The 13,796-nt window shown below is 40.0% G+C and overlaps 1 protein-coding gene across 2 annotated transcripts in view; it reads right to left on the bottom strand.

The window, feature by feature from the left end:
• CERS6 (ceramide synthase 6) overlaps nucleotides 1-13,796 on the bottom strand; it is a 322,014-nt gene that overhangs the window by 263,245 nt on the left and 44,973 nt on the right. The gene's annotated exons all lie outside the window — the stretch shown is intronic.

Below are 13,796 nucleotides of genomic sequence, written 5' to 3'. Positions count from 1 at the left end.
GTGTGTGTGTGTGTGTGTGTGTGTGTGTGTGTGTGTGTGTGTGTGTGTATGTGTTAAGAAATAGGCTTCTACAGAAAAGTTCAGAGTAATTCAACGGGCAGACACCTACAGCACATCAGGCTGAAATCACCTGATAACTTCCATAACTTCTCATGTGAGAACAGATGTCATCTTGCTTAAACATCCTGAGCTATCTACAGATGAAATAGACTTCTCAAGAAGTAATGAATTTCTCATTGTAGTAGGTGGATTAAAGATGGGCACAAAATCTCTGATTTTCCTCCCTTCGAGAGACACAGGTCTATGGTCCCTCTGCTCAGATCTGGAAGGCTCTGAGACTGCTTTGGTCAATGGGATGCATCAGAAGTGATCCTGTGCCAGTTTCTGGGCCCAAAGTTTAATAGACTACTTCCTATAGAGTAGCTGTGGGGGTGGGGGGAGCCAACAAGCAAGTGCAAGACCCACCTATTATGAGACTACCATGCTATGACAATGCCCTGGCTAGTCATTTGGAGACCACAGGGAGAGTTACCCCAAATGTTCAGAGCTGTTCCAGCTTCCCCACCCCAGGTGTCAAATGTATGACTCAAAGAAGCCTTCAGCCATCTCCAGCCTTGGCCTCCTACTGGCGCCAACTGCATGAGGAACCCCAACCAAGAACCACCCAGCAGAGCCTTTCAAACCCAGGACTGTGAGAAATAATAATAAACTGTTGTGTTAAGCCATTACGTTTTGGTGTGGTTCACTATACAGCAATAGATAACCAGAACACTCATCACTGGAAGTATTCAACCAAAATTTATCTGGTTACAGGTATTGTGGAGAGATTTAACATATGATTCAGGGATGGATATACCACCTGTGAGCTCCAGTCCAGAGCTGTCTAACGTAACTCTTGACATTTCCTGATTTTACATATTAGAGCTCAACAATAAATGGCAGAACTGGGACTAGAAATCGGACTTCCTGACTCCCATGGAGCCTTTAAGTAGGCTGTTCCATCTCTAGCTTTTTTAGTTACTGAGTCTTGCCTTTCACACATAAGAGCACCATGAAGCATAACACAGCAATAGCGTACCACTTATGTACATGTCTTTATATACACCCACACACTATAAATAAAATGCATTATTTTAAAAGCTAAAATTAAAACAAACTCTTTAATCAGAATTTTTAAAAATAAGGTTGAAGTCTTCCTCCCTAATGTTAGAAAACTCATTTTGAGAATGTCCACCCAAAGCTTATGTCCACAATCAGTGAGTCATAAATGACTAAGAGCAATAATTATTCATTCACATAAAAGAACATTTGAAAGAAGATAAAATTCACGAATATTAACTTATATATGCTACATGTTGCTAAATGACAGGCATGTGGCTCAAATAAAAATTTTCTGGGGCGCCTGGGTGGCGCAGTTGGTTAAGCGTCCGACTTCAGCCAGGTCACGATCTCGCGGTCCATGAGTTCGAGCCCCGCGTTGGGCTCTGGGCCGATGGCTCGGAGCCTGGAGCCTGTTTCCGATTCTGTGTCTCCCTCTCTCTCTGCCCCTCCCCCGTTCATGCTCTGTCTCTCTCTGTCCCAAAAATAAATAAACGTTGAAAAAAAAATTAAAAAAAAATAAGAAAAAAATTTTCTGACTTAAAAATAATTGTGTGATGTAATATTCTAGGTTGTGTCCTGCATTAGAAAAAGAACATCAGTGGAAACAATGGTGAATTCCAAATACACTCTTCAGTTTATAGTATTGTAGCAATGTAATTTTTTTAGTTTTGACAAATGCACTATGAATATGTAAAATGTTAACATTGGGGAAGGTAATAAAGGAATACTATTATTGTAACATTCCAGTATATCTAAAATAATCCAGGGATGCCTGGGTGGCTCAGTCAGTTAAGCGTCTGACTTTGGCTCAGGTCATGACTGTGGGTTTGTGGGATCGGGCCCGGCGTTGTGATGAAAGCTCGGAGTCTGGAGCCTGCTTCAGATTCTGTGTCTCTCTCTCTGCCCCTCCTTTCACTCACGTTCTGTCTCTCTCTCTCTCTCTCAAAAATAAATAAGTGTTAAAAAAAATAAAATAATCCAAGATAAATTGTTTTAAAAATAGAAAAAAAAATCTTACTCTGTACCAACCATAAGACTAAATATAAATAGTAGGTATTTTTGTATCCTACCAGTAATAATTTAATTTCACGCTTCTCTTAATCTATGCCAGTCAATTCCTCAATGCAATTGTTCCATTCAGCCCTACTTGTCATCTTCTTAAACTCTTTCCAAAATAAAATTCTCGGGGCGCCTGGGTGGCGCAGTCGGTTAAGCGTCCGACTTCAACCAGGTCACGATCTCGCGGTCCGTGAGTTCGAGCCCCGCGTCAGGCTCTGGGCTGATGGCTCAGAGCCTGGAGCCTGTTTCCGATTCTGTGTCTCCCTCTCTCTCTGCCCCTCCCCCGTTCATGCTCTGTCTCTCTCTGTCCCAAAAATAGATAAACGATGAAAAAAAAAATTAAAAAAAAACAAAAAACAAAATAAAATTCTCATTTTCCTGACACACAACCTACCAGACAATTTAAAACCAACAACAGAGACCAGGCCAGTTCCAATTTTCATGACACTTTTTACCTTATTCTTTTCCTGTTTCAATCTAGAGGATCAGAACAATATTTTTATACCACTGGTAGGAAACCATCATAATATTTTATTTTTTATTGTACCTAAAACAAGTTACAAACATTAAATAATGAAAGGTAGTAATTATACCACCTTATGTTTTTACATCACAACTTAAGAAAAGGACTTTATATTCAAAATGGTGGGTTGATCTCTTTCTTCATGTCTTCTGACAACCATGATTAAAATGACAGGAAAGGAATGGAGATGGTACATACAGAATCAACAAGAAAAACAACTGGATTAGGGTACGAGGAGCTATAAGCAGAAATTTTCAATAACAAATTTCTGGAAGACAGATTTAAGAGAACTACTCACTGGGAGAAGGCAAAGGAAACCACACCCTGGAGCACTCTGAGAGGCAGTGAGGTAGGCAGGCGCTGATCAGCCTCACAGAAGCTCATTCTTAGTAGCTGGTAAAAGTGGGTGCAATAGGGGGCAGCATAGATACGGGGCAGTAACTGAAACTCTTGTATACAAAACAGAAACTCCTTTTCCATCCAACCCTTCCGAGTAAAATGACCAGAAAATGACCCAAACTTGGAGTCTCCCTCAAGAAAAAAAGTCGAAAAAGAAGTTATAGTGTCTGGAGAGTCAAACACCAATACATCTTCCCCATTCCTTAAGGGTGAGCTGAATGTGGTGACTTTCATCCAAAGGGTATGGCACAGACAGGGAGACTGACTTCATAGCAGAGAAACCTGGCAGACGCTATTTCAGCAAAGGAATCAAGGTTAACATCAACAGTCGTATGACCTTCTGATATGACAGGATGGGATGAGAACAGCACTCTACCTCTGAGGGTCTCCTCCCCCAAACCCATAGCGCAGTATAATGATTAGAAAAACATCAGACAAACCCTAACTCAGGGACATTCTACAATATACCTAACCACTGTACTCCTCAAAACTGTCAAGGTCATCAAAAACAAGAAAAGATTGAGAAACTGTCACCGCCAAGTGAAGCCTAAGAAGACATAACAGTTAATGTAATACGAGGGGCGCCTGGGTGGCTCAGTCAGTTGAGCATCCAACTTTGGCTCAGGTCATGATCTCCTAGTTTGTGAGTTCGAGCTCCGCATCGGGCTCTGTGCTGACAGCTCAGAGCCTGGAGCCTGCTTCAGATTCTGTGTGTGTGTGTCTCTCTCTCTGCCCCTCCCAGCTCACACTCTGTTTCTCTCCCTCAAAAACAAAATAAATATTAAAAAAAAATTTTTTTTTAATTTATAAATGTAATATATCTCAGATGGGATCCTGGAAAAGGAAAATGGCAAAAAAAAAAAAAACCTAAGGAATTCTGAATAAAGTATGGATGTCATTTAGTAAGAATGCATCAATACTAATTCATTAGTTGTAACAAATATACCATGCTAATGCAAAATGTTAACAATGGGGAACAGCTCACCGCTGGGGAGAGGGGCTGACTACCTGCATCTGTGCCTGCATCAGCCCGTTCAGTGGCTCCTGGGAGCATTGCCCCCAGTGACACCTCTACCTCCTCAACTTCCCTGACCTCCACAGAGCAGTCATCTGGGTTGTCTGGATCTGTGTGTGGTTCTAGAAGTGCTGTAGGCAGGAGAGCAGCAGCAGGGTACCTCAGTAGTGGCCATCACAGTTTACATCCTGCAGAAAGGCCCTATGGTGGCCATGATCCAGCTCAAGGGCTGAAGCAGACCCTGGCATGCACCATGGCCTCCCTGTTAGGCCCACCAACACCAAGGCCAAGGGGGCCACCAGCCGCATCAAATTAGTTCCCAAGCACAAACAGAAAGTCCAACCCAGGAAGACGTTGGTAGGGACCATGACAGCCCCCAGGAGACCCTGTGGAGCCAAGAAGGGCCCTAAGAAACCAAGGCAAAGAAGGATTCTCCCAACTCAGGCAAGGTGAAAATGGGCACAGAGAGCCAGGAAAGACAAGGGCGGGGGGGAGTGGAAACAGGGGAAACCGACACTAGGATATATGGGAATTCTCTGAACTGTTTGCAATTTTTTCGTAAATCTAAAATGATTCTCAAATAAAAAGTTTATTTTTGAAAAAGTCAACAGACTTCATTCTTGTACACACAGCTGCCAATTAACTTTATTGTGCCAATCCCATGTATGTGGGACAGCCAAAGACAACTAAACATTTGAGGAAAGATTGCAAAATAAAAGTGATAGAAAAATATAAACCAAAACCAGCTGACCTCCTAGAAGAAGCAGAAGGAAATAAAAGAGAACTGTAAAAAAATTTTAAGTAGTTACTCTCATAGAAATTCAAGAAGACACATGATCCATAATATAGAAGCAAGGTTCTTTGGGGGAAAAATCAGAAAATATAAAAATACTTTGCAATTTAAAATATTGTTATGATTACTGAAATTTGTAAGAAACCAACAGACCTGGGGGAAAAAAGTCAATGAAATATTCCATAATGTAGGCCAAAAAGATGAAGTAATTTAGTAATTTTCAAAATATGAGAGAAGGAATTGGGGGTAGAGGAATGAGATTGAATAAAATACAAAAAACAAAAATCTTACCATTGTAACCACTTTTAATTGTAGAACTCTGAGGCGCTAAGTCATTCATATTATTAAACAACCATCACTATCATCCAACTACAGAACTCTTTCCATCTTACAGAACTGAAACTCAGTACCCATTAAAAACAATAGCATTCTATTCCCCCCCTCATCTCCCTGGTACCATTCTACTTTCTGTCTCTATGAATCTGACTTCCTGAGGTACCTTATATAAATGTAATCATATGGAGCTTGTTCTTTATTAATTTTTTGAGAGAGAGCGCATGGGAAAGGGGAGAAGAGAGAGGGACAGAGGATCCCAAGAGGGCTCTGCACTGACAGCAGTGAGCTCAACGTGGGGCTTGAGCTCACGAACCTTGAGATCATGACCTGAGATGAAGTCGGACGCTCAACCGACTGAGCCACCCAGGTGCCCTTGGGGTTTGTTCTTTTTGACTGGCTTATTTCACTTAAGAAAACATCCTAAAGTTTCATCCACATTGTACCTTGTATTAAAATTTCCTTCCTGGGGCGCCTGGGTGGCTCAGTCGGTTAAGCGTCCAACTTTAGCCAGATCATGATCTCGTGGTTCATGAGTTCGAGCCCTTCATTGGGCTCTGTGCTGACAGCTCAGAGCCTGAAGCCTCCTTTGGATTCTGGTTCTCCCTCTCTCCCCTCCCCAACTCACATCTGTCTCTCTCTCAAAAAAATGAATAAACATGAAAACAATTTTTAAAAAATGTCCTTCCTTATACAAAACAACAGATGTTGGCAAGGATGTGGAGAAAGGGAAACTCTCTTGCACTGTTGGTGGGAATGCAAACTGGTGCAGCCACTCTGGAAAACAGTATGGAGGTTCCTCAAAACTTAAAAATAGAACTACCCTACAACCCAGCAATTGTACTACTAAGTATTTATTCAAAGGATACAAAAATACTAACTTGAAGGGATACGTGCACCCTGATGTTTACAGCAATATTATTAACAATAGCCAAACTATGTAAAGGGCTCAAATGTCCAGCGACTAATGAATGGATAAAGACGATGTGGTGTGTGTGTGTGTGTGTGTGTGTGTGTGTGTGTGTGTGTGTGTGATGGAATATTACTCAGCCATCAAAAAGAATGAAATCTTGCCATTTGCAACTACATGGATGGAACTAGGGAGTTTTGTGCTAAGCAAAATAAGTCAGCCAGAGAAAGACCAATACCATATGATTCACTCATGTGGAATTTAGGAAACAAAACAAATAAACACAGGGGGTAAAAAGAAAAAAGGGGAGAGAGGAAAAACAAGAAACAGAGTCTTAACTATAGAGAACACACACTGATGGTCATCAGAGAGGAGGTAGGATCAAATAGGTAATAGGTATGAAGAAGGGCATTTGTTGTGATGAGCACCAGGTGTTGTATATAAATGCTGAATCACTAAATTGTACACCTGAAACTAATATTACACTGTATGTTAACCAACTGTAATTTAAATAAAAACTTGGAAAGAAAAAAAAAATTCCTTCCCTTTTTATGGCTAAATAATGTTCCACTGTTGTAAGAGACAGATGGATAGATGGATGGATGAATGGATGTGAATACAGACATATACATACACACCCCATTTTGTTTATTCAGATAGATATGGACATATATACATTTTATTTATTCATCCATCAAGGGACACATGGGTTGTTTCCACCTTTTGGTTAATGCGGACACTGTACCTTGATAGTGATAGTGGTGATACTACTGTATGCATTTGTCAAAATTTATGGAACTATATAGTAAAAGGAGTCACTTTTGCTGTATGTAGATAATACTCTAGTAAAATAAAACTTTAATGTGAAAGAAAATAAATAAGAAAAACTAAGAATTGAGAAGCTCCAGCAAACTAGAATTTTATTTCTAGAAAAATGAACAAGGACTACCAAAGGTAGACATTTCAAAGAAATAACACCAGAAGCTGCACTAAGGTAAAATTTCTAAGTCCTCAGCCTGACAGGGCCCAAAATGCTCAGCATGATGGAAAGCCAACTCTTGTCTAAGTGAAACCTCAGAACAGTAAATAAGACATACTAAGGTCAGAGAATCAGAACGGCAGAAGACTTCTCAACGGCCACTTTGGAAGCAAAAAGACAACAAAGCCATGCCCTCAAAATTTCAAAGGAAAATGATTTTCAACTCAGAAACTTCCAATTAGCCAAACTATCAACTCAATGGCAGATGATAGATTTAAAAAAAAAAGCACATAAAAGGAAGAAACACAAGAACCCATTACTTTTTATACATCCTTTTGTAGGAAGTTGTTTATTGATGTGATAGCAAAATGTAGACATAAACTATTAAAGAGAAAGGTATAGGATCCAGGAAACTGTGGATCCAACCAGGACAGAAATGAAGACAATTAATATCTAAAATATACATATATAAAGGAAGTAGCTGTGTCTCAGAGCTAGAAAATCAATTAGTCTAGACTAGGACAAGAGGATGGAGAAAGGCAGGAAGAACAAAGGAGATTTGAGAAATTTAGCAATCTGTCTGAATCTGTACAGAGAACAGCAGAGGACTAAGAGCATGGCCTCTATATCCAAGTGGCCTACGTTCAAATCTCTGTTCCAGCCCTTAGCACTCACATGACCTTGGACAATTTACTTAGCTTATCTCTCTATTTCTCGGTCTCCCGGCCTACAGTAATTCCCGTATCATATGCTGTTTTAAGGATCAAATTAATCAGTGCATGTGAAACACTTAGAAATTACATGGCACCTTAAGTTATCAATAAAAGTTAGCCATGCTTGGGGCGCCTGGGTGGCTCAGTCCGTTAAGCGTCCGACTTAGGCTCAGGTCATGATCTCATGGTTTGCAGGTTTAAGCCCCACATCGGGCTCTGTGCTGACAGCCCAGAGCCTGGAGCCTGCTTCGGATTCTGTGCCTCCCTCTCTCTCTGCCCCTCCCCCACGTGTGCTCTGTCTCTGTCTCTCAAAAATAAACAAATGTAAATAAATAAGTGAGCCATGCTGATGGCAGAAAAAGTAAGGAATACAAATTTTAAAATCACAAACTTCAGGATAAAGGGGGGAAAGCTAAACAAGGAAGTAAATGTAATCATAGTTCTTGGTTTTATAGAATAATTACATACTGATGAAAATATATACAGTGATTATTGATTTAACTACAAATAGTGATAAACCATATGAGCAGGTAGGGTCTGGTCTTCACTGTTCTCTCTCTAAATGCAACCTGGTTTATGGATGTATTATTTTCCAATATGAAGACTGGAATAAATGCAGAAAAAGAAATGCTGTAATAAATGAATGTGTTAAAAAATGAAACCAGTTATCTTAGTGGGATGGAAATATAGGTGATTTTTACCTTAGGTGATTTTGCAATAAAAAGAAAAAAAATGGTTGTTGCTCTCCATGATTTTGTTGTTTCATAAAAAGTAATTTAGGAAATGCCATTTGTGGTCAAAGTGTTTAAAAGTGTTTGAATTTGTGATCAATAAAAGAGAATATCTGGTCAAGTCAGTACACAGACTTTCAGAAGTCAACTAAGGGTATAGATTCAGTCTTTTTTTTTTTTTTAATTTATCTATTTATTTTGATAGAGACAGAGAAAGAAAGAGAAGGAGTGAGTGGGGTATGGGCAGAGAGAGGGAGAGAGAAAATTCCAAGCAGGCCCCGTGCTCTGAGCTAAGAGCCCAATGTGGGGCTTAAACCCACGAACTGTGAGCTTGTGATCTGAGCCTAAATCAAGAGTCAGATGTCTAACCAACTGAGCCACCCAGGCATCCCTGGAGTCATTCTTTATTTTTTTTTTAATGTTTATTTATTTATTTTGAGAGAGAATGAGCATGAACAGGGGAGAGGCAGAGAGAGAGAGAGAGAGAGAGAGAGAGAGAGAGAGAGAGAGAATCCCAAGCAGGCTCCACGCCGTCAGTGCAGAGCCTGATGCGGGCTCGATCCCACGAACTGTGAGATCATGACCTGAGCCGAAATCAAAAGTCAGACGCTTAACTGACTGAGCCACCCAGGTGCCGCAACTGTCAGTCTTTAAAGAAGACTCTACCAAGAATGAGTTAGTCAGAACTCTTTTATAGCCAGTTTCATTGCTATCTCAAGAGTAAACTCTGAAATCAACCCCAGACAGGTAAGAGACATATAAAGTTACCTAAAGGAGCAAAACAGCCCCTTAATCTGAAAACACTTACCAGCAACCTGATCTAAGACACTAAGGTATCTAAGGGATACATGGATGATGTTCAAGAGGCAGAACAGATGCTTAAAAGGAAGGGAGGTGGCTTAGAGCCAGATTGGAAGTGTCCACTCACACCTTGTCTAGGGAGACAGTGAATTTGACTTGAGAGAATGTGCTGGCCTGAGGATGCAGGAAATCTGGCCTTTTATATATTATTTGTCCATTTTAACTGAGTACAACCCAACTGTTTCAATTCAGGAGACTGCTATTTTACATAGATTTTGCGGATTGTCCTACAGATGCAATACGAAGTGCCCTGAAGTTATGAACTTACTCTAATTGATGTCACAATCCTATTGTAAATCAATGTTTCCCAAAACTGTCAGAAATTGAGAAAGGGTTTATCAGCTCTTGTGTTTTCCCAAGCACAGAGCAGATTCCTTTTTACTGTACTCCTGGGACACAATCGCCCAGGATCAATCAGAAAAGAAGGATGAGAGCAAACAGGAAAACCAAGAACTAAATGCCTTCAGGCTCAGTGACACAATTTGAAATAGGCAACTGTCTAAGAATAGAGGGCACAACCTCTATGTCAGCCCATTTATTACATATGTGTTAAATATACCTAGCACCTATTCTCCACAGTGCTTAAAGCACAGTATCAAGAGGATCAAATTAGAAATATCTAATAGTTATGAATGTGAAAGAATCCTCAGAGGGAAGAAAGGAAGGAAGGACAGACAGACAGGTGGAAGGAAAGAGAGGGAGAGGAAGGAGGGAAGGAAAGAAAGAGAGGGAGAGAGGAAGGGAGAAAGGGAGGGGAAGAGAAACATCTTCCTTAGGGCAGAATGCCATCAAATAAATGTAGAAAGAATCACAGAAATAGAAAGTACCATTTGGCAACTGTCATAGAGGTAGTTGATTCAGGCAGGAATTGTCAATGGATGCTGATCAGTGGAAATTTGATAAAGAACAAGATGCTGGCAAAAGTCTGGAAAATCTTCCCACAAAATACTAATCAATTACAAAGAAAAAATAATAAATTTACTCTGGAAAAACCTGGCATGCACAAACACGACCAGGTATTAATGTTAACATCATCAGTGGCAGGACAGGGCAGTTTCTTGTCCCTCTGATGTGATGCCCTGAGAGGAAGCCAGCATCCTGTTTGTGGCACTCCATCCAGAATGCATTAACTGAGTCTAGTCAGCAGGAAATATCAGAAAGATCCTAATCCTACAATATTAAAGGCTTGTACTTTTTAAGACTGTCCAGGATACAAAAGATAGGGAAAGACTGAAGAAGTCTAAAGAGCCATGAGAATTAAATGTAACACATATTCCTGGACAGGATCTTGGGCCAGAAAGGAAAGGGCCATTGTTGAGTTTATAACGTTGGCACTGCAAACTGAATGGCGGTGTTGTACCAAAGCCCGCTTCCTCATTTAGACTACTCTTTGCTGGTTGTGGAGAGCATCATCCCTGCTTGCAGGAAATACACACTGCAAGTGCTTAGAGGGGAAAGGACAGCATGTCAGCAGCTTGCTCTTCCAAGGTTAAGAAAAAGACTAATGATTTCTGTCTCTGTCTCTGTCTCTCTCTCTCTCTCTCATACACACACACACACACAAAACACACACAATGGAGTAAACCCATAAAATATTAACAATTGAGGAATCTGAGGATAAAGGAGTTCTTTATTCCATTTGGCCACTTTTCTATAAGTTGGAAATCATTTCAATATTAGTAATTTAAAAATTAATCCACTGGGAAAAATATATATTATTATAACCTAGGCAATACATGTAACTGGAAAAAAGAATGTCAATAATGAAAATGAGACTAATTTTTTAGCCACTAAAACTTTACAAGAGGGAAAGTTAGCATTCTAATTGGCTTAAATCTGCTTTAAATGCAACAATGCTTTATTCCTCATGAAAGTTACTATATTTTTGGCTTACCAGTCAGGTCTTTTTTTGAAGAGTCTGAACTAAGACAAAAAGAATCAGTCGGTTAATAGCATCAGAAGGAGCAAACGTGGGAGCAAATTATCCTACGAAGTCCATTCTCCGAATCTGGCAAGTCTGACTCATCAGCTGGTTTCAGAACTTGCAAAGGCAGCAAGTGGACCTTGTGCTCTCGCTGTATCCCTGAACGACTAGACTGGTGCTCCCCATGTGTTATGCCCCCATGTGTACCACTCAGCTGTGAGGTGCTCTGTAAGCAATGGCCAACAGCCAAGGGGGCCTATCCCTTAAAGAGAGTCATTACTACTACTACTTTATTACTACTACTCACAGAGATGTAAAAAAACGTTTACTCATTCATCAATTGGTAGATGAAAAATTAAACACTGTGTTCATCAAACAGAATTACTATATAGTAGCTAAAACAAATAACTTAGATCCATATCAAAGAATGCCTCAGAGAAGCAGGGTACACAATGACAACCACATGACTTTCGGAGATTCTCCCTCTCTCTGTCTTTCAGCTGGGACGTGGGTCTTCTCCCGCCTTTGGACTCCAACTCAGACTGGAACTTATACCACCAGCATTCCTGTATCTCTAGCCTGCCTGTAGCAGATCTGGGGAATTCCCAGACTCCATAATCACATGAGCCAATTTCTTATAATAAATCCCTTTAGATAGATGAATTGATACATAGATTGATAGAGATCTTTTAACAAATATCTTTTTTAATGTTTATTTATTTATGGGGGGGAGAGGGCAGAGAGCAAGCAGACAGAATCCCAAGCAGGCTCCCCACATTGCCAGCAGGGAACCGGATGTGGGGCTTGATCTCACAGACCCTGAGACCATGACCTGAGCGGAAAACAAGTTGAATGCCTAACCAGCTGAGCTACCCAGGCGTCCCTATAAATGTATTTTTATAGATATCCTATTGGTTCTCTTTCTCTGGAGATAACTATAATAACATTTAGATAAATTTTCTAAATACTAATAATACTGAATTTAATTTATGAGTACATACTTTAATATGCAAGTATAAGAAAAAGACTAGGAGAAGAGGCACTAAATTCATGATGATGGTGAACTGTGGGATACAAGAGGGTCCAAGACTAAAGATAAAGATAAATTTCATGTATGATGTTCTACTTCCTTTATGAAACAGAGGACCTCGAGTGGCAAAAGTTCACAATATTTTATTCTTGGTAATGGCTTCTTAGTATATAATAATGTTGCTATAGAAAGGCCTGCTCATGATAATGACTCACCAGATCATTTCCAGGCCAGATACTGTTCCACAAAATAATGGCACATACCAAGAATCCAAAGTTAGTCCTGGCTATACAGTTAGAAAGCATGAATGGACATGAGCTAGCTGAAAACTCACACTGGGTAGAATTTCAGTCTCTTTAGTATTTGATGTGACTTTTAAATGAATGTTTTTGTCTTAGATGTTTTAACACTTTGCAAATTGTTGTTAATATTTTTTAAGTAACTCATAAATGCTAATCCACTGCTTTTCTCTGAAGCTCTAATAATTGGATAAGTGCTTAATTGGCAGGTTTTAGTTTCCATGATGGCAAGCTAATTAAAAACAACAACAACAACAGTAACAACAACAGTACAGCAAATATAAAGATAGTCCCCACACTGGAATTAAAATAAAATTTTAAAAATTTTAATTTAATTTAATTTTTAAAAAGACAATCCTTTAGATTTCAGCTTTAAAAGGCTAATTTAGACACCTAGTAAAACAGGCATGATCGGCACCTATTTAATTTTCTCACCTATAAACTGCCATACTATGCTTGCAGCAAGTAAAGAATCAACCTATGCACAAGGGTTTATTATCCAAGGGCTATGCGGCCACCCCAGCTTATCCTTTTTGGATGGGGGAGGGTTTATGTATATAAATAATAATTGCTCATCACTATCCTCTTACTACAGAAGACCTAAAGCACTATAATAAATGACCCTTGAAGGGTCTCTTAACACCTAACTGAAGAGACAAAAACACAAAACAAAAATAACTTGGTACTGGGGCGCCTGAGTGGCTCAGTCAGTTGGGTGCCCAACTCTTAGATTTCCGCTCAGGTCATGGCCCCAGGGTAATGAGATTGAGCCCCATGTCAGGCTCTGTGCTGAGCATGGAGCCTGCTTAAGATTCTCTCCCTCACCCTCTCCCCCACTCATGCTCTCTCTCTCTCTCCTTAAAATAAAAAAAATGACTTAGTACTAAATGACAATAGTGATTAGGACAACCAGACTTGGGTGATGAAAAGCTCATAGTGGAAACACGATGTGATGAAACTAGTAGAGAAGACAGTGAGGAAATTCCACACAGAAGGAAGCACGTGAGCCATACAAGGCACCTCTGAATATAACTGGTGGAAACAGGACGCAAGCCTGAGCGTACCCATGAATAAGCTTATGGGAAGCTATGGGGTATATGGTTGCACAAGTGGAACCACAACAATT

Source organism: Herpailurus yagouaroundi, unplaced genomic scaffold, assembly GCF_014898765.1.
Source record: "Herpailurus yagouaroundi ecotype Mexico unplaced genomic scaffold, PumYag 140, whole genome shotgun sequence".
Taxonomy (NCBI): Eukaryota; Metazoa; Chordata; class Mammalia; order Carnivora; family Felidae; genus Herpailurus; species Herpailurus yagouaroundi.
This window is presented reverse-complemented; position numbering and strand designations above follow the sequence as displayed.